General features: G+C 37.6%; 1 long non-coding RNA gene across 1 annotated transcript; it reads left to right on the top strand.

Annotated features, from left to right (window-relative positions):
• The first annotated feature begins 325 nt into the window (after positions 1-325).
• LOC115948467 lies at positions 326-16,724 on the top strand. The gene is made up of 4 exons (XR_004082297.1): positions 326-456; positions 5,263-5,320; positions 14,544-14,644; positions 16,667-16,724. It is a non-coding gene; the product is annotated as an uncharacterized LOC115948467 (long non-coding RNA).
• Positions 16,725-20,958: the final 4,234 nt, after the last annotated feature.

Below are 20,958 nucleotides of genomic sequence, written 5' to 3'. Positions count from 1 at the left end.
AACAATTCCTTCTCTAGCTGGGGACCAAGGACAACTGATCCAAATTTCAGACCCAAGAGCATAAACAATGGTGAACTGAAGAGAGAAAAACAAGAAGGACGGGACTTCATGGGCTAAAGCTGTAATTGGACAATTAACTCCAATATGCTAATGGACCAGAACTTATAAAAGTGAGAGACCTCGAGACCAGTTGTGCATTTTGTGACCATTTTGGGTTCACCTGCAGTGTAGCCCTGGCTGGGCTCTTGTGCTGCCCAGGGTGTATCCATTGAGGCCTGCTAATAAATCCCTACTTTATTCTTTAGCTCTGTCTCGTCTCTGTTCTAGGTCAGCTTTCCCAAGGCGTCAGTAGGGCCACTGACCTGCAGGAAGGTGAAGCCCCTGTGCACAGGGCTCAGACCCCTCTGTGGGTGTGCTGCAAACCCAGGCCATCTGCACTGAGACCCCCATCCACGGGTAGGTAAATTCCATGTGGAGCAGGATCATTTAGATGTGTAGCACCGAGGTTTTAATTGGAAATGTTAATGGACATAGAAATAAATAAATGGCAGTAGATTTTGATGGAGCAAGAAGTTAAAAGTAATTCTGGGGCCACGTGGCTGCTACAATGTCATCCAAATTCATTACAATTCTGCTGATTTCATTACTAGTATATTTTACAGAGAGAAATAATTTCAGACTCTGGCATAGTACTTTAAAGAGGAATAGCTCTTCTTGCAACACTGTGAACTGATGCACTTAATTTAGAACAAGGGCATATTTTGCAATTAAATCTAAAATAAAGTAAGCAAACTGAATAAATTAGGATTTCTCTAAGAAAAATCCTTTAGGGAGTTAGTCAGGTCTGGCCATTCCAGAATGGTTCCTTCTACAGAAAAACTAGTATCAGGTGTGAGTTTTGATCCTAGATTGGGTAAGATCTTGAGCAAAGTACTCAAATTCTCAGTTACACTTCTCTTTTTAAGAATTTTTTTTCTAAACCCTTATTGTTTCAACAGCTTATACAGTAGATGGCTTTGAGGCTTAGAAAGTTAGTATTTTAAAATAACTGCTTATAATATACATAATAATTTAGGCATTTAGGGCTTGAAAACCATTCCCGTTGGAGCCCTTGAGAGAAATGTTATATATATGCAAAAGTGCAGATGTTAGTAGGAGCAGCATGCACATATCCAAGAGCAACATTTGGCCCCCTTAAGTCAAGTGAAAAAACTTTCACGCTTACATGCACACTCACAAACCCACCCTGCTGTGAAACTAGATATCATTTTCTGATTAAATGCTTACTCAGTCTGCCTGTACCACAGAGTGACTGCAATAGTAATAAAGCTCTGATGTGGCATAGATTAAACCTTGAGGACTTTGTGGTGGTGTATTTCTAGATAATTATATAATCAATAAGAACAACACTTATCTCTTAGAGACAAACTTTTATCTTAGTATTTTAGTTTGCGCCAGCATGCACGGTTTAAATCTGAAAACAAAACAATTCAATTTAGTGGAAAAATGCAGTTATCTCATGGAAATGGACTTTCTGCTGTGTTCTATTTCTTTTATGGAATTGAAATTACGAATGTCTTACTCTGTGCAAATGAAGGTGATCCTCAGCAGAGCAAGCGTAAAGGGAGAATGCAGAGATTGTGGGTGAGGCCACACGTACAGACTCGTGGCTAAAGGCAACTCCTGGGTTCTGCTGAGGCACAAAGGGGCAGCAGAGCGGTGAGGAGCCTCCTATCTGCCCCCAAGCCTGGATGCCGAAGAGTCTGCGAGCATTCCAATGTGCCTGGTGACTGCAGGATGAGGACAAGGGAGGAGCTCCTTGGTCTCTCTGGTCCCCCTCGTCCTCAGCTGGGCTATGAGCCATGTACTGAACCCTTCAGAGGGTGGTGTAACATCACTCCCCAATGTCCTGGGAAAACGTGCCCTCTCATAGCACCTCCCTCTGTGCCCTGCAGAGCAATCTCCTGCAGGCAGAGGAGGTCTCAGGACAGTCAGTGGAGTTTTCCTGGAAGCTGGACAGGCACTGAGATGTGGGTAGTTTTCTGTCTGGTACTTTTTCTTAGCTGATAGCTTCTCTGGTGCTTGTGTGAAATTCAGAAATTTTATTTGCATGTTTTCCTGCTGGAGAAAGACACTTTAGGGGATGATTGAAGGCAAAATTTGTCAGTTTTAATACTTGCAAATTCAAATTTTATAAACAAAGCTTTTAAATTCTCTTAGTCCTACACATTAAAATGAAAGGCTTCAAGACAAAATTATGTACTGTGTCTAGATTTATCTTTGTTCTGAAAGAATTAGACAATCAAAAGAGTAAAAATATATTTATTTTAATTAATTAAAAAGGATGAAAAATAGTTTCATTTCATCTGGTTTATTTTTTTCAAACAAGTCATTCACATACTTTTATTTCCCCTCTAATTTTGAAGCACTCTAGATAATGTTATAGTTAGAAACACATTTGCCCAGCTTTATTAAATAATATAGAATATCAAATACTCTTCCAAGCCCTTTCCCCTAGGTATGGACTCTTCCCAACCCCAAATCCATCTCAGGATTAAATCTCATCTCCTCATGTTCTAATCTGTCCAGGAAGAAGGGAAGGTCCCTGGTGTGGTTGCCCATTTTTCACTCCTCCCTGGTTCTGGCCCAAGGTCAGAAAGGGTCTGGGTATGTTTCAGGCTTCCACATTGAAACCTCTTAGGGACCACTGGGATCTGTGTGAGCTGTGACTTGGGCTGAGAGCATTTATAACACATGCAAAATGATGACTGAAAAATGATGATAAAATGTGATAAATGTGATAATATGATACAATTAGGATAAAGTGACGGTAAAAGGGAATTATAAATGCTGTCCTTCAAGAGCGAAACAAACAGCTCAGTCACAACTCATCAGCTATGCCTAGGAGACATCTTAAACTGGATGTTTTGACAAAATTTCACTAATATGGTTATTCTCAGTGACTAGCAGAGACGCTGATATAGGATTTTTTGGGGCCCATCTGGTTCGTTTGTTGGTAAAAAAAGGAGATAATTTTATCTCTATTATTTTGACAGACCACTAATTTGCTTATGATATATTTTATATTGGCTCAGCACCAGTGAAACTTTATTAAATTTAGGGGGAAAAAAATCTCCTGGCTTAAGACACTGAAAACCAGTTAAGAATCAAGACTACAGCTATTATACTGGGATTATCTGTCATTGGTTACAAGAACAAAATAGAATAAAAATATTTATACATATGGATTGCAATGTGTAATGAAATTCAAATCAGAAGAATTAATGTGTCTTCCCTTTAAATTATAATTTAGAGTATCTGAGCAAAACGTATGTTTTTATAAAAATGAAAACCCACTAAAAACCAGGGAGGAGCAAAATGTGGGATTTCTCACCACAGCAGTTTAATTATTAATTACACTTTAAAAAGGAGGCCAGTTTCCAATATTCTCTAAGTTGTGAATAGAAAAACTGTTCAAAGAGTGAGTCCAAATTATGATGATTTTCTGGAAGAAGCACTTCAAGAGTGGCCTCTCACTCTCCTTTGACTATCAAGGAAAGTAAATTATATTCACCTTGTTAAATTTAAGGTATACCTCTCTCTTTCTCTCTTTTGTCTTTCTAGGAAACTGCCTCTAAAATGTTAGATGTCAAGAATCTATGTTGTAAAAATTCCCTAAGACTTCCCCAAAACTGTCAAGTAATGACTTCCAAATTGACAGCTTTTATTTGATGTTCCATAGGCAGAACTCCTAATAGCCTTCCAATGGAAAGAGCTTGTGGAAATAGAAACCCTAGGTTTTTTGATTGGTTGATTAGTTGGTTTTTTTACCCAAGGAATTTTATAGCAAGGTCAGATTCTTAGATTGCCATGCTGAACTGCCTGTTGAAGTCTTGTTTGTCCAGCAAAATACATCAAAATTAAAACTTCAAAAGAAATATGCTTGTCCTTTCATTCTGTTCTTGCTATCTCATTTTTGCTTTGGGAATATAAAAATAATTTCGAAATATTTGATATGAACAATTAATGTAAATTATAATTAGTTACAAAATGCTAAACCAGCTGTCAGGAGGAGCAAGAAACTATGAATATGGGTATTTCAGGGATGAACATACAAAGTAATTGTCCAGGTTCCCAACATGCAAAAATCCCAATCAGACCAAGAAGGCACCTGGAAAGTACCTGGGCACATTGGTAATAGGAGAGACTGGGGGCTGTATCTTGCCAAACACCAAGTGAGTTCATGAGTTACACCTCATCTGGAAGTGAGAACAATACCTTTTCAATTCTTCAGAGAGAATGAAATTGCTATTTAGACTGGAAAATCCCCAGTGCAGAAGGAACATATTTTTGGTTTAGGATTCAAATGTATGAATTTTGTGATTTTCAGAATGCTAATTGCTATTTACTAATACTGATTCCCTTAATTACACAAATTGTTAAAGGAATTGAGAATATAAAAATATGGAAGATTTTTCCTCAGCACCAAACACAAAAAATGAAGCCACATTATTGTGCTCTTGAAAAAACCTATACTTCTACTACTGTGTTAGCTACTGATTTCTGCTGTGGGCTATTTCACAGAGATATAACACTTATCTGTTGGCAGTAGGTGTCTGGGTATCAAAAGAACAAAGATGAGAACCATACTGCTAGCTAGCTGCTGTAAATATAAATTCAAAATAAAAATGAAGTCAAGTGGGAATGCAATTAAATTACATATATTATTGAAGGACATAAAAGAATCAATTCTTCTAATTATGTTCAGGCTCACAGAGATGAAGGATAACATCAGAGATGATCATGAATGAAGAAAACTAATTTGACACTAGACCGGGGAGAAATTCTGAGAAAGAATCATAAAGAAGGTCTTGACACATCCTTATAAATGAGAATTTTCACAGAGGACAAGAGTTTTACTTGCTATACTATATAACCCAGGTGTTCTCCACTGAGAAACTCACCTGATTTTGCCCTAGGTGGTTTAAACTGCTGTAAAAAAATTAGTCACAAGAGATCTGCTCTCATCTATATTCTCTATAGAAATTGTTTAATTAATTGTTAGAAATATGACATTTTAATTAACAGTGGAAATTCTTGGGGGTTGGGTTTTCCAGGAAAATTCTAATATTTCTTGTGATAGACTTTATAAAAGATTTGCAGCTGGCACAAGAAATTAATAAAAACCGCTAAAATGAGGAAAGTCAGTACAACCATGATATCTGAGTCCTGTTTTTTTTTTTTCTTTTTTTTTCCCCACAGACACAAAGCACAGTTCCTCTTAAAATGGAACAGAGACAGTTCTGCACAAACCGTAGAGGTAAAGTCTCCTGACACACCTTTATCATGTAAATCATGGGCAACTGTCTGAACTTGCAGAGTCCTTCACATCCAATTTCCATCCTACTTTCAATTCTCAGAAATAGGATTAGACTTTCACCACCAGTCAAATGACAAGGCCCTTCCCAGCCCTTAGTATTTCCAGAATATGCATTTATTCTTTCTCCATCATGCACACTACGGAGGAATTGCTTTCCACTTTCTCAGTGGAGTGCTTTTGTAGTAGAATTCAGGTTTTCTCCTGCCCGCATCCTTTGCATTTTCCTTGGGACAGGAAGCATCAATTCCTGGGTGTAGGTGAAGTGCACAGCACAGCAGGAGCCTGTGCTTGCAAATGGGCCTTTCTGCTTCAGATTCCCACTCCATGATCCCATTGACAGAGGAAGTTCAAGAGGGTTATGCTGTCTGAAGCTCCACAAGGGAGCTTCTGGTATTGAAAGTTTTGCCCCTCAATTGTGAGTGCAGGCAAAGTTTTGGGTAGCAGGATGGACATAGTTCAAGACAACAGTTGTATACAATAAAAACTGAATGCAACAACAGTAAAACTCTTGTTGTTTTAGAAGGTCTTAGTAGCTTTTAATGGTGGTATTTTTTCTCAGGGATGAGCATGTCAAAAAATAAAAAAAGAAAAAATCTCCAAATATCAAACACAAAGAAAGGAATAAAACAACCAGAGGAAATAAAGTTTGTACTGGTTCCCACAAATAACAGTGAACACTGTCTAAATCCTTAAAAATTTGTTTTAATCATCTTTATATTTTTACCAGTTTCCCATTTCTAAAAAGCTGTTATTACAGCTTTTATGTATCTGCAACATGTGGATTTTTCTGATCTTAAAGTTACTGACTTAAAGGCAATGACACTAGTTCATGAAATGGAGACATGAATTAGCTGCAGTCAGATACTGATGGGCATATGTATGTGCCTGTAGAAAAACAAGAGATTATTTTCTCAGTGCATTCTTCTTAGATAGCCTGCATCTATTTTCATCCTTTCCTGTTGTAGTCACTTGAGCACATGTACACTGGTGACTTGCATTATCATGAGATATTCTCTGGCTATCTTGGGAGCTGGAAAGCACTGTAGAGGGAACCCTCCCAAATTCCTCAACAGCTTACTCAAGCTGTTTGAGAATGAAAATGTGTGCTTTCTGTATTGCAAAAACACTGTCACAATGCCTGCCATTCAGCCTAACTTTGGTGTTCCCTGATTTTCAGAGCCCACATCTATTGCTATAATTAATGTGGTTTCAGTCAAATTGTGTCAGCAGAAAATACAGTCCTCACTGCAACTTCCACCTTGTTTTAAAATACTGATACATTTAACTTTGTAGATATTTTAAAGGTAAAAAAAGAGAGGAAAACACATCAAATCTGCATGGCTTAAAGAGTTTATGATTTGTACCCACAATCTGGATTGTCCAAAGTTTTCAGAGGAGTTTAACACACCACTGTTTCTCTTTCTTCTATATACTGACCTAGCTTTGCCATGACAAACCACTTATTTACTTGGTCTAACCTCTCATGCTCCAACTTACTCCCCAAACTCTCTATCCTTGAATATAATTTCAAAGCAGTTTGTGGGGCTTTTTTTGTTTGTTCGGTTGGTGGTTTTTGTGGTTTGGTTTTTGTTTTTTTGGGTTTTTGTTTGTTTGTTTGTTTGTTTTTGTTGTTGTTGTTGTTGTTTTGGGTTTTTTGTGTTTATTTTTTTGTTTTCTTTTTTTTTCTTTCTTTCTTTGAATTCACCTTTTTGAGTAATAAACTCTTCAGTATAGCACAGCTCCTTCTAGCCACGCCCAAATGTTTGGAGAGTAATGGCTGGAGGCTGTTTCATTGTGCTTTTTCCTTCTGTTGTCTTCAGAACTGAGGTCTGAGAAAGCCTCTATTACCAGATTTACTAATTATTAACTAATCCTGATTTATGTTTGAATTGCATTGATTTATACCTAGATCTCCTTATATAGAGTCTGAAATGAATGGTCATACATTGATCTTAATATTGATTTCCTTTTTTTTTTCATTGGGACAGTAATAGTGTCTTTGAGGGTTCATGTCATCATGATCTAAAAAAAACCACTTATAATCTCAGCTTTAACCTAGTTTGGAGTAGTCCTAAAAGAAAGTCCGAATTTCTAGAGGTTTCTTGAGGCAACAGGTTTTCTGAAGTATTCTATTAGATCAGAAGATTTCTCTGAGATTTTTGATTAAAATTACATTCATCACTCAGGGCAGTATAATATATTGAGGTGAAGAGCAGGTAAGCTGATTGCTGTAATTACAAGTTCAAAAACTTAAAATTGAACAATCTGCTGTAACTTAGAAAGTTTAATGTGATGCACAAAATTGTATCTTTTATTTGAAGGCCAGATTGCATGTAGAGACATGCAATTAGAAAATCAGGATTTAAAATCTGAATGAGAAGAAATTGTACCATAATTGTTTTCCCATAAGAGAACAAAGAAGTAGTAGAAACACCTAATGCATCTCTGAAGATTTTGAGAAACTCTGAGTAGAGCTGCAGACTAGCAAGGGAAAACTACTGATACTGTTTATTTCAGGCTACTTAAAATAATAAGTTTTACAATTCACTGAATGCTTTTTTTCAAGCAAAAAGTGAAAGATACCAAATGTTTCCAGATGCAAATGTTTGGGGTCCAATTTACCTTCAGTAAATTTCTTGGGGTTTCAATGAAGTTGCATTATAGATGAATGTTGTCCTTGCTCCTTTCAGTTCCTCCACACATACTTTTATGAGCCTGAAATCCAAGATTTCAATTAAAACAAGTTTTCACTGCTTTAAAGAACTTTCATTTGTGACCTAAGGTGTCTCTGTAGTTCAACAGAAAAAACAAATGCAGAGCACTGTCTGCCACCTTCATTTACCTTTCTGTGTGCAGCCCTTCTTGAGCCACTTCGCTGACGGTGTCTCAGTGACAGACGAGCCCTTACGAACCTCGAAGCGCCCAGGCATAGGTGCCTTTAAAAAAACATATATAAAAAAGAGAAAGGAATGTGTACTATATGGAGTTTCTGCTATATCTGCCCAGGACTCTGGTGATGCTCTGAACTGATTCACAGAGAAAGGAAAGGGATTTTACTTCTACTTCTGCCTGTTACTGTGATACTGGGAAAATCCTTTTATTTCTCTGTCTTTTTCCTTTCTCTTCTGATGTTTTTCTTATTTGTCCTATTTGTTTAGAACATGGTTGCCTGTCTTGACTATTTACTTTCTTGCCATATGCAAAATGATTGTGCACTGAACTATTGGAAGACCAAGAGCACACAAAAATCTGAGCCGGAGTCTAGTAACAGCTCCTTCATGTAGGTGGGATCTTCAAGCAGTCCTCACCCATTTTATATGTTGGGTTAGGGTGCAGGACACTGAGGCTTGAGCTCAACTGGGATTCTTACAACTATGCCAGTTAAACTGGGATAAAATAAAAAAAAAAATGCAGTGACAGTCATAAAAAGGCTTAATAGACAAATGCCATCAAGGCATCAAGGTCCTCTGTCTTTTTTTCAAAATTTTTTCTTTTTGCATTGTGATAAACACTGAGCACTAGGAAGCCTCAGCAGGCAGTGTTGTTTGTGTTTGGAGCAGTCATTGCTGTAAAGACTGATTTAATGAAAGGGTTTTTTGTTTTTTGCCTTTCAATTTGCTCACAGCAGAACTGCCCCCAATCGCGAGAGTTTTACAGAAAATATGACAGATCTGAATGGCTTTTGTGACCATTTTTTGGTTTTAGAATCATGTTTATAGGTACCTAATTCAATTTCCTCTTGCCTACACATGAAGAGATCACATCACCAAGTTCATACTTAGCTTATATATGGTGTCTTCTATCACTGAGTTTTTCCCTTGGAAAATTTGACTACGAGCTCCCAATACTCCTTGACAGAGTTGTTTGCACAGCTAAGTACCTATAATACACTCCATACAACCCTCCCTCTGGTCTCCTTTTTAACCCTTACAGAACCAGAGAGAATGAGATCTTTATGGCCTGGTCCTGTGATTTCAACACAAAATGTGCATGTATAAAACAAAAGTCTCTGAACATCAATCACTGGCCTGCATTTAAAATCCCTATGCAAACTGCTTCAGCAACAGTAGGCACCTTTCTACTTGCAGGAGGAGATCCTTAAGGAATTTGATGCTTTCATTGATTCTCTGTTGTTTTCCTGCTCAAAGGAGAAAATGCATATATCTGCAGTCCAGATGAAAGGAATGCTGTATCTCTGCCTGTGAGAAAACAAAGAGACCTTGAAAAGTTAAACTTGAGAGGAAGTAGTACCTTCTGACCACTTTCCCAAAGTCCTATTCAATCATCTTATATATATGTATAGAGAGATATACATACATATATGCATACAGAATTTGAGAGAAAAAACGTCTTTAAGGTTATTGTGACATTTTCCACATCATTTTATAAATAGATGATGGCACTAGTTCAAAAACAGTATCTCTGACCTTAAGCAAATCACTTCTGACTGGCTTCATCAGCTTAGAGCTGGGGCTGTGCTAAAAGCCTTGCAAAAAGGATATTACCATTAGAAAGAAAACCATTTAGAAAAAAATCTTGCATGGGTGAAATGAAAAGACAAAAAGATGGAACGAAAAAAGATGCACTATTTCTATCCAGTTCTCATTTTGTTCTGAGACTTATTTTTTAACAAGAGATAAAAATGTTTATATAGATTTTTTTGACACACTGACATCCTTTTCCAACAAGTTATTGCATGAGGAAATATAGACATTTTACCTACGTTTTGTTGTTTCATATTTCTTTGTAAGATTTTAATTTTCAGAAAGAAAATTAGGGTTACATGTACAAAGAGCTGGAAAAGACCTGGAAAAGTACATTTGAGGTAATACCCATATAGTCAGTGGCATGACTGCAGCTTGTGGAGAGGGACTCATGTTGGATATAGATTTGGGTGCTCAGCTCAGGAGGTGCCTGTCTACCAGGTACCAAGGTACCAAGGCTGCCCCAGCACACATGCCAGCTGCTTTCACCTGTCATAAATTTATCTCCACAAGTGAGAGATTGTGCTGTGCTACTAATTTAAAAAATGTTTCTTCTTGGTGACATAATGAATAATATATTAGAGGAAAAGGAAAATGTTCCTTTTCAAGTGTCTGGCACAAAACTTTTAGCTGAAAACTGAAGTGAATACCAACTGGATGAAGTTAATCAAACAGACCAGATCCTATAGATGTGAAATACCAAAATCTAGGACAATCCCTAAATAACTTTCATCATTTATGGCATTGACCATGGCACCATGAGAATTAGAGAGATTTGTCTCATTGTCTGACCGTCTCCATATCTTTCAGCAGCAAATAGATCTCAAGTGAGAATCAAGGTTACACCATATAAAAAACATAATGCTTGAAAATTACAAGCTGAACCAAAAGCCAATGCATGAGCAATGGTTTTGAGGTTCAGACATTTATATTTTTAGTTACATATCAACATGTACATTGAGTAAAAAAAGACTGAAAGAAAAATGAAATCAGCTATTTATTCTTTTTCCACAGGAACAAATTTACATCTATTGTAAATATTTAGAGTGTGACACACCAAATAGGAAATTAGAGCACATTATAAGTACTGAAATACCAAAGGACATTAAGTGATCTATCCTCCTCCTCCTAGGTAAATGGGCCCAAAGCTCTGAGCTATTAACCAGTGGCAAGGGAGATGTATCTCTTCCAATCTGCAAAGCACACTGTGCCAAAAGAAATTCAGGAGGACTAAAGAAAAAGATAAACTCAAGCCAAATAAGAAATAGAGTACATATACTGCCTTGTCCCCTTCCCTCCCAGCTCCACAGCTGTCACAATGCAGGCTATTAAACTGTCAAATATCACCTCTTCATCCCTCATTATTTCTGTGTTAGAAATGGTCATAAAACTCACCAAATGCTTCATTTTTTAAAAAGTAAATATGGGTTGTGGGGTTTTTTTTCATATTATGGATTACTCAAGCCTAAACCACCATAAATGTCCATTTTAGAAATTACTTTGGAGTCCAGCTTTTTGCAAAGCCAAGTGAAATTTACCATAAATTCTATTTTCCTTGATTATTGTGATTGTGATACTAGAGAGCCCTTACCCATTTTTCATTTCTCTCAGTCTCCCAGAAATTTTGCTATACTACCAAAAATTATTTCACCAGTCCAAATAGTGGACAATCAGGAGTAAGAGGTGGATTTTCCCCCTCCATGTGCCAGGAGACCTGTACAAGATACCACGTTCAGCATGAGGAACCATTTAGTCAAGGCAAGCTTTTAGCTTATGTATGGGATACTGTTGTATTTTCTGGGACCCCTGTCATTGGAAGGAAGGAATTAATCAGACTCCATGTTCTTAGAAGGCAAATTTATTATTTTATGATATATATTATATTAAAGAATACTAAACTAAACTATAATAAAGAATACAGAAAGGATACAGACAGAAGGCTAACAAGATAATACTGAAACCTCGTGACTCCTTCCAGAGTCCTGACACAGCTTGGCCCCAACTGGCCAATGAATGAAAACACACCAGAAACCAATGAAACAATCACCTGTTGGTAAACAATGTCCAAACACATTCCAAAGCAGCAAAACACAGGAGAAGCAAATGAGATAATATTGTTTTCCTTCTTCTCTGAGGCTTCTCAGCTTCCCAGGAGCAAAATCCCAGACAAGGAGATTTTTCAGAAAATATGACAGTGACAGGATATTTGACAATGAGGCTGAAAACATAGTGGAGAATCATCTGAGAAAGACCATCTATGGAAATTTTATCAGAAGGAGCATGTCTTTATGAATGTTTGGAGAATGTGATATTCAGATTGAGACTAAGCATGCTGAGAAAGAAAAATGTCTTTGAATCACTAACAAGACACTTAAGACTCATAAAAGGTCATCTGAACAACACAGACACTCAGACAAGAGTTTTAGTGTTGGTTTTGGCTTACCCACACTGTCCTCCCTTCCCCATCACCCCGCCCCAGCAGATCTAAATATATCCTGAGCTATTTAAGTCTGCCCTGTGTGTATATGTGTGCACACACCACACTTGTCATCAAGAAACAACAAAGAAACAGCGACAGAGGCCAGCATCTCTGGTGTAAATTAGACATTAGAGAAGCCTACCACATTTCTTTTTCCCTTGGCAACAAGTGTGCCAAGTATGTGCTTTGCTAGGCTGGCAGGCCTAGATCTTCCTGGAGCACAGCAAAGCCAAAGGCACCCAAAGAGTTTCAGTTTGAGTTTCAAGGAGCAAGCTGGGGAGGAAACTGGTCAAAGTTTGCAGCAGTAACAATTGCACAGCTTTTTCTTCAGCCATTTCTTCTGCTATGATAAAGTATAATTAAAATACTAGACACTGCGTGTCTGACACAAATTCCGGAACTCTCATATTACTTGTTTTATTGTCCTTTATTTTTTTTAAAACTTAGCTTTGTCTACCAAGCTTTTGTAAGTTGTTGCTTCATTTCTCCTACCTTCCATTAGATGTCAACTCTAACCTTTTTGCATCTTACTATTGGAAGAATGAGGCCTATGACACAATTGCTTTTCAGGTGTGTTTGAAGAGGAGTATCTCTGGTTTTAACTTAAAAATTACAATCACTTATGCAGTCTGGGGTTGGGATGGAGAAAATACTTGTTTTTCAGAATCAGAGTTATAATCATGGATAAAGAATGCTTCCTAGACAGTAAGGGTGACTAGAGAAGTGAGGTTGTAGAAAAAAAAATAGAGTTGTATTTTAAGGTAAAGACCTTTTTAATCAAAGGGAAAAGGAACAGACAAAAATAATCCATTATAGTAAGCATTAAATCCTTAAAATAATGAATTGAAAGTATTGTAGCTATTTTTTTCTCTTTCTTGACATAAAAGAGTGTCTTTTTCAGCACAGGTTGGAAGGACATGCCTGTAATAAGTGCAACAAGAGGCTGTAGAGTGAGTAATTATAAACAGAGTTTTATAATAAGTATGGAGATGAATCCATGAAGAAGTCCACTCTTGGGATCTAAGATCGTTACTGGCAGAAAGCCTCTTAATGGATACTTAACATATGTATGAGAACTACAAGGGCAAAGCAAATGCAAATTATGACTGTGAACACAATTAAGACAGCAAAGGTTTACCTTAAAGAAAATGTCTTTCTTTAAGATGTTTCATTATTTTTCCTTAAAATTAATTTGAAAAATTGTTTTTTTTTAAACTATGAAAAAATGCATATTCCTGGTTCATGTACTGAAAAGTATGCAGATCTTTAGTTCTGATATGCTGCAGTAAAGATAAAAAAAGTATCTTTGTCCTACATTGCATTATATCTAGTCCTCAAGCATGTTTTTTATGTAAACTGGAACAATGTCAACCAGTGTGCAATTAAAATCTCCAAGAACATGAGTGTACAAACAAAAGAAAAAAACCTGACTTGATTAGAATTATATTCTAAAGCAAAAGTTAAAGTGACATTTCTGCTAACTTGGTGCTTGCATTTCACTATTTCTAATTTAGCTATTACTGTTGCAGTTGTCCATATTCTGTGAATGATAGTGACTTGTACCTGACCCATTTTTTTAATGCTGTGTGAGATGATCAGTCAGGTGTGAATCTTTCTGCTTTTCAGACTGAGCTGAATCAGACTCTGCAAGAATTTGCCTCCCTCCCTTGACTGCAGGAGTTATGGGGGTGGCCAGCAGAGATCCAGACACCTCCAGTGTAGATGCTGTAAAGAATGACACCCCACATAGTGATACACAAAGGGAACAGGCTAAAGGCATTACTAAATTCTTCCAGAGTTCCACCATCGGTCAATTTGAATCTAAATTTTATTTTTCTGAAGATGCACTAGTCTTCACAATGTTTGGGGACAGTGATGTGCAAAATGGAGCAATTTGAGAGCAGCCCTCTGGACTCCATGTGCGCCACGTGGAGTGGCATGTATTTATTGGAAATCCCATTCAGTGATGAAAGTGAGACCAAGTATTGCCCTTGTGTACTTTGAATATTAAAAAAAATAATATTTGGGATAAATGAAAATAGTTTCTAGCTTTTCTGTAGGAGGAAGAATCTGATGAGAAGGCAGTGGTTCCCACTGCACTGACCACAGAGCTGGCAAGTCCTGCAAAGAAAAACACAATTGCATCTGGAGATAAAACTTATTTAATTTGTTGTGTACAACCATTTTTCATTAAACACAGAAGTATGTGTTGATCTTCCTTGAAGTGTCCAGAAGGTGAAATAACAGCAGACTCACACAGAAGATTGCTACACCAACTGACCCTTCAACTAGAGAGACCAGGTACTTGTCCAGGAATCACTTTGAAAATAAAAGTATTTAAAGAACAAAAGAAAAAATAAAGTACACTCTCTAGGAGATTATTTTGCAGAAATATTTTGTTTCTGGTGCTAGAAGGAAAGAAAACACCTGAAAGGAAGCAGCTCATAATAAAAGCAGGATACTTTAGTGAAGAGAGTACTGATAAATCTCATCAAGTAGGGTCACAAGTAGGGTAGCAAGAGAAGGGCCACATCTTCCTTAGATTTCAGCTTTGCTGAGGAAAGTCACAAGGCCTCCATTGAGCACAGGCAGCATTTACACACTTCATGGTGGGCATTGGTGTAAAGGAGACATCCTCACTCTCATGCAGAGACTGTGCGGGCAAAGACCTGAGCCCTCCTTTTCCTGGGAAGTTCCATACAGCAGCCAGCTGACAAGGAGGGGAGTGAGCTGGTACAGAAGGGCTGCTCTCTGAGAGAGGAGAATCAGCAGAGATGGAGGAAAAAACTGATCCTTCATTGTGTCAGCAAGAAAAAAGGCAGGACAGGATTACTTTTGAATAAAATCAACTAGACCCTCATTTGAATGGAGAGACAGGTAAAGCTCAGAACAAAGTGAAGTACCCATTAAAATTAAAACAATGTAAAAAAACATCCTTTAAGACCCACATAAAAAACCCACATTCTATCCAGAATCAAAGCCCATGATTTAAGAATCATTGGTATTTATTTCTACACACCACAAGACATTTATTTAATTAGAGAAACGTGCTTTCATTGCATTTTGAGTCAACTAAATGGAAAAAAAAACCATGGGTTTTATATATTTTGAGGGTTTTGTGAAACCGCCACTCTCTCTGGGTTCTCTGATCTTTAACCTTACTAATTATGTACTTTGTTTTCATTGTGAATACCATTTAAATTTCACAATCTCCTTTTACTCCTTCATTTCCAATGCCATGTAGCTTTTGTGCACGATTGCCCTGCTGTCAGCTCTTCAATGCATCCCCTGCTCTGACTTTGGCCACACTGAATCACAACTTTCTCTTGCACTCACTGGACAGACAAAGCCCTGTGGATCAGGAAGAAAACCATGTCAGCTGATTGTTCATGAGGGGTCACAGGGATCCCTTCCCATTATTTGTCCTGCTTGATTTGGGGATGGCCAAAGCCTTGGTCTGCTGCAGCACCTGTGCTATGTATTTTCAAGCAGAAACAAAGCCAGCCCTCCTGAGCTTTGCAGGAAATGAAGCAGCTAACTACATGGCTAATTTGCATGCATTCATGTAGCATTCAGTCTTTCAAGCTCATAGGATAATGTATTGAAACAAATGACTGCCATTTTCTGTATCATAAATGTAATATTTAATCTGCACTATTTGCTCAGACAAATTTTATTATGTACTTGTCTTATACAAGGTTTTAATAAGCTGTGGTGGAGAGCTGTACACATACTTAATGCATGCACTGATATGTGTAAAATCTAAGATCAGGGATGACAGTACGTATTTATAGCAGTGTCTGGGAGATTATATGTAATGAATACATTATACCACATACACACCAGAGGCAGAGTTAAGGATGCTCCTGAATCCTGCAATGTGGCATTTCCTAACTTCTGTGTGCTCAACCGTTCAACCTTAACATTCCCTGAACATTCTCCAATGGAATATCTATCAGCCCACATAATCAGCTTGCAAGTTACTCCCACAGAGAAAGATATTTCAGATTGTCCTCTTCCAAGAGACATTCATTAATGCATTTTCATTTTGAAATGCACTGCTTTCCAGCCAACATGTTCTCATGATGTTTAAAAAGCTTTAAATCTTTGTGGAGTAAGGCTCCCCAGGAAGGTTAAAAAAATACTCTCTGCATCCCATTTCCTTGGGGCTTCTCTGTTTTGCCCTTCCACTATAGCTATTATGCACCGCTTGAATTCTGGGAAGACATGATACTGTTGAAATACAAGTAATTATATTATTCTCTCTCATTTTTACCAACTATTATTTTCATTTTTTTCTCTTCCTTTTAACTTTTTTTTCAGCTGTCTTTATTCTGCTACAAACATCACTTGCAGGTTATTACTTGCAGAGAAAATGCCAGCTGAAAATTGATGACAGATTGGTGAGATGTAAATGATTGCATATTGGGGCGGGGGGGGCCCAAACGACAAAATAGCTATTTTGGTAACCAATTTAATCTGAATTCTTGCATGCTGGGCAATTCCAAAGTATTTTAGGAGGTTTTGTTCAAATTTCCTCTATGAACTTACACCTATAGTGCATTTTTCTTTATTAAAAGCATACAATGCAAAGATGTGAAAAAATGCAGCATCCTTGGTAGAGCTAGAAAGAAGTTTTGGCACCACAGACCTTGTAGTAAAAGCTTACAATTAAGGAATTGCAATTGGATGTTAGTTCCTGACTCAAATACTGCCCTGGAATAATTAAAGATAGATCTATTAATTTCTAACAACCAGAAAACAAAACAGATCAAGAAAGCTGGCATATAAATTCATATTGTAATACTTTATATTATGAATAGGGTTTTTTTGAGAATTATGAGTATGTAGTTCTTTGAAACAGAAAAATCAGTTGCCATTGCAGTTTAGATTTTTGCTATGCAATAAAAATAATAAAAAGAACATTGTGCTGCCTTTTAATTGTCTTTTTTCTAATAAAAGGAGTAAATTGTTGAAACCCACTGTTTTCAGAAAAAATGGCACTGGAGAGAATACGAAATGGTGAAGCTAGATTTTTTTTTTAGGCCCTGCATTAAGGTAAAAATGGCTTCAGCAAAAGTTCAGCTAAGAAATCTAAATGTATACAAGTTTGTAGGCCAAATAAGGATCCAGGGAGTTACATTACTGATTAATTTGGCCACCTGTGTTCATAAAGCTTCCAAACCCTAACGAATAGAAGTAGGTAGTAAAATAAAGATTGAATATTACAAGCTGTAACAGCCTCAACAGCAGCTCTTGAGACTTGATCTGGTGACATTATTGCCTGAATTAAAAGTCCTCCATGCTGCTTTGGTTGTGCAAAGATCCAGAGCTGGACAGAAGCAAATGCCATGGAATAGGAACATGAACCTCAGCCAGAGTCCGTCCAGCAAGCATCATCTGCTGTCACAGACAAGAAGGTTACATTTTAACATGAGACCATCAGGGCTGACTACTGGCAGCCTGACTGCTCTCAGTACACTGTCTCAAGGGGGTACAATGATCAGTTAAGCCATTTGACAGCACCAGTGAGACTGCTGAATGAAATGGGGCTGGTACAGATCAGAAGCAGAGAGGTGAGATCTGGGCAGTTAAGGTTTCTGCCTCGTTGTGTCAGAAAATTCCGCATAATATCTACTATTATTATTTATCCTGAAGAGCATTTTATTCTTCTGGCTTAAGGTGTTAAGAGATATTGGGGAGGAGTACAGGTTGACAAGACACCTCCCATAATTGCCAGGAGATTTCCTTAGGGAAAAGATGTTTTGACCATGTTCGAATTTTCCTCTAAAGATGAATGTGTGTGATTGTTTTAAAAGGATTAAACTGATACTCTTTGATGTATCTTTACCAGGTTTTATGAAAGCTTTGACCAAACAGTGTGGGTGATAAATTCATTAAGGGTGATAAACTCATTATAGTGATAAACCTGGTATGGGTGATAAACTCATTACAGAAGAGCCCTAGTATGGCAAGGTTGATGCAAGGCTTTCTATCACTGTCAGCAAAATTGCAAACTATAAAACTTCCGCTCACATAAATGATGGTCTTGGCACACTCCTCTCTTCCATCTCACCCTGTTCAAAGGGTTAGACATTCACAGAGTTTCACTTATTGTTTTCAATCCCACAACTCACAAATCCCTACATAATCTTGTTAACAAGTCCAGGTTCTCAGCTGATGTCTGACTTTTCCTCATTCCAGAGGCAGACCAGAAATTCCCCCCTGACTTCATTCACATTTCCAACCCTGCCCTTTCCACAGATATTTCCACCAGACCTCCTCAGATGCACATGATGCACAGATGGGGAAGAGCTTTCCTCCCTCTCCTCTCTGATCTTGCTTAAGGAAGGGCTGTTTGGTCCCACCACCATGACCACCTTGTTCAGACTACCATCCCATTTCTTCTACAGCCTTCATATGAACGTCTGCTGAGAAAATACCCTCTTGAGATCCTTCATTCCAGATGCATTTTTGCGCTAGCTTGACAAGAAATTTCCACCTTTAATGGCCCAGTTAAATGCTAAAACAAATTACTTGTAACATGGCTACTGCTCTAGATCTTTCCCTCCATCCCTCCAGTACCTGTAGGATAACATGGGGATACATACTGCAAGAAAGGTCATGTGAAGAAGAAAAGTAGTGGCATAATTCTGCATCTGGAAAACGTATTAGTAAAAAGAGCTCCAGGTCTTTCAAGATGGGACATCCACTACAGATTGCACAGTCAAGGGGCCTCCTTGACTGAGAAGTTGAGCATTTGAACATGGTGTCCTCAGCTGAATCCAAGTCTCATGTTCACTTCTCTACTTGATGTCTTTGCTCATCTGAGACCTAGGAGCTCCTCTGGTCCCTATCTGCAGACTTCAGACCACGTATTTACTAGAATATACAGGGAATTGAATCTTGAAGAAACACTACAGTCTGTTGAGATCCAAGTGTCTTTAGCACCTGCAGATGCTTTGTCTCTCTAACAGAAAGAAGATATTAAGACAAGTAAATAAACCATCATGTTTGATAGCAAACATACTGCATGTGGCAATGCTGTCACTTGGTAACATGACAGAAGTATATTTGAAATGGATTAAGGAGGTAGGATTGTGGTGCTTTTGTTTTGGTGCCAAGGTGATTTTTCTGAGGGATAGTTTAGTGATTAGCAGAATGGCTCAGTGCCACAGAAAAAAATTTCTCCCAATTCTGTGCATTGAGCCGTTGTCTGCTAAATTAATTAGTTGAACAGATAAAAGATCTTACAGATAGCAGAAATGGCACAAAGGAGTTGTGGGAATTTACCTTTCCAGCATAAGAGCAGGACAAGGAGAGCTACAGCACAGGGTGGCAGGGAGAAAGCAGCCCCTTTTGACAGCTCTGTGTACTGTTGAATCAGTCACAAAGATACAATTTGGGCATTTAGATAGAAAAATTTAAAGAAAAAAAACATTTAGAGTCGACAGGATCTCTCTACAGGGTAATATTTGGTTTCAGGAAGTTTTGTTTCTAAATGTTTCCATCTTAACTTTTATTGCTTTTCTGGTGATATTGCAACAATATTTACAATGAGGATCTTCTATACAGTATATTGTACAAATTTGGGAAGATTATCTCTGTTATAGTCAGCCTAAGCCCCATGTCCTCAATATGCAAATCCCTGTATATGAGAATGCAGTATTCATTTATCTTTATATGCATCACTACAGGCTCATAGTTACAAAAAATAGAGTTAAAAAATTAAGTTAAAAAAAAAGTCTTACAAAAAATTTGAATTTCAAAAAGGAGAAGAAAATAGCACTTGCAATGGTATGGCCAGCTGGTGACTGTTTCATAACAAGGCCTTTTTTCTTCCTCCTTTAAATATAATTTACTGGAACTTTACTTAGACATGCAACAAATTAGCAGCTATTCATTTTGTAATGAAGAAGGCCTCATGAAATCTAAGCTGTGAATAGGCAATCAGAATTTATTTGGATATAAAGGGTTATTTACCAGGCTAATATTTCAATATTGAACTCTATACTGCTATCAGTACCATCATAGACCATTCTATGCAGTTGTTTTAAATCCTTACATCATTGCATTGCCTCTGATTCTGCACAGTACCTGTAGCTATTGTTAATTCCTGCATGAAAGACCTCCAAAAAAAGACAAATTGCTTCTTCTTTGCATAATACATAAATTTAACTCATCTCCCCACAGGTCTGAACAGTCAAAAGGAAGCTTTTATTACACTGGAACAAAGTAAGTTCTGTGGACTCACCAATATGCATGGGATTGCGTGCAATCTTTACTTAAGTTCAAACAACAATTAAGAACACCAAAGAAAACCAGCCTTGATTCTTTTAAAGCAACTACAAAATATGAACAACTACATCAGCTCAAACTGCCAATCCAAATGCCTTCTAACATTCAAATAATTTTGCACTTCCATTCCATCAGTTAACTGTTAGGTGGGCCACCAATAGCTCATTGCAGTGATGTTTTCTATTATATCTAGAAAATGTTTCCCACTTGGCAGGGTACTAGTGATGTCGGTTGGTAAAACAAAGGGCTGAGGCTTATGAATTATGGGCTCTTGTTGTTGCTATGCCTCTTCTTTGCCCCTGAGCTTCTTTCTCTGT

The sequence above is a fragment of the Geospiza fortis genome, unplaced genomic scaffold, assembly GCF_000277835.1.
Source record: "Geospiza fortis unplaced genomic scaffold, GeoFor_1.0 scaffold139, whole genome shotgun sequence".
In the NCBI taxonomy this organism is placed as follows: Eukaryota; Metazoa; Chordata; class Aves; order Passeriformes; family Thraupidae; genus Geospiza; species Geospiza fortis.
The sequence above is the reverse complement of the archived record's forward strand: the minus strand, read 5'-3'. Positions and strand labels throughout refer to the sequence as shown.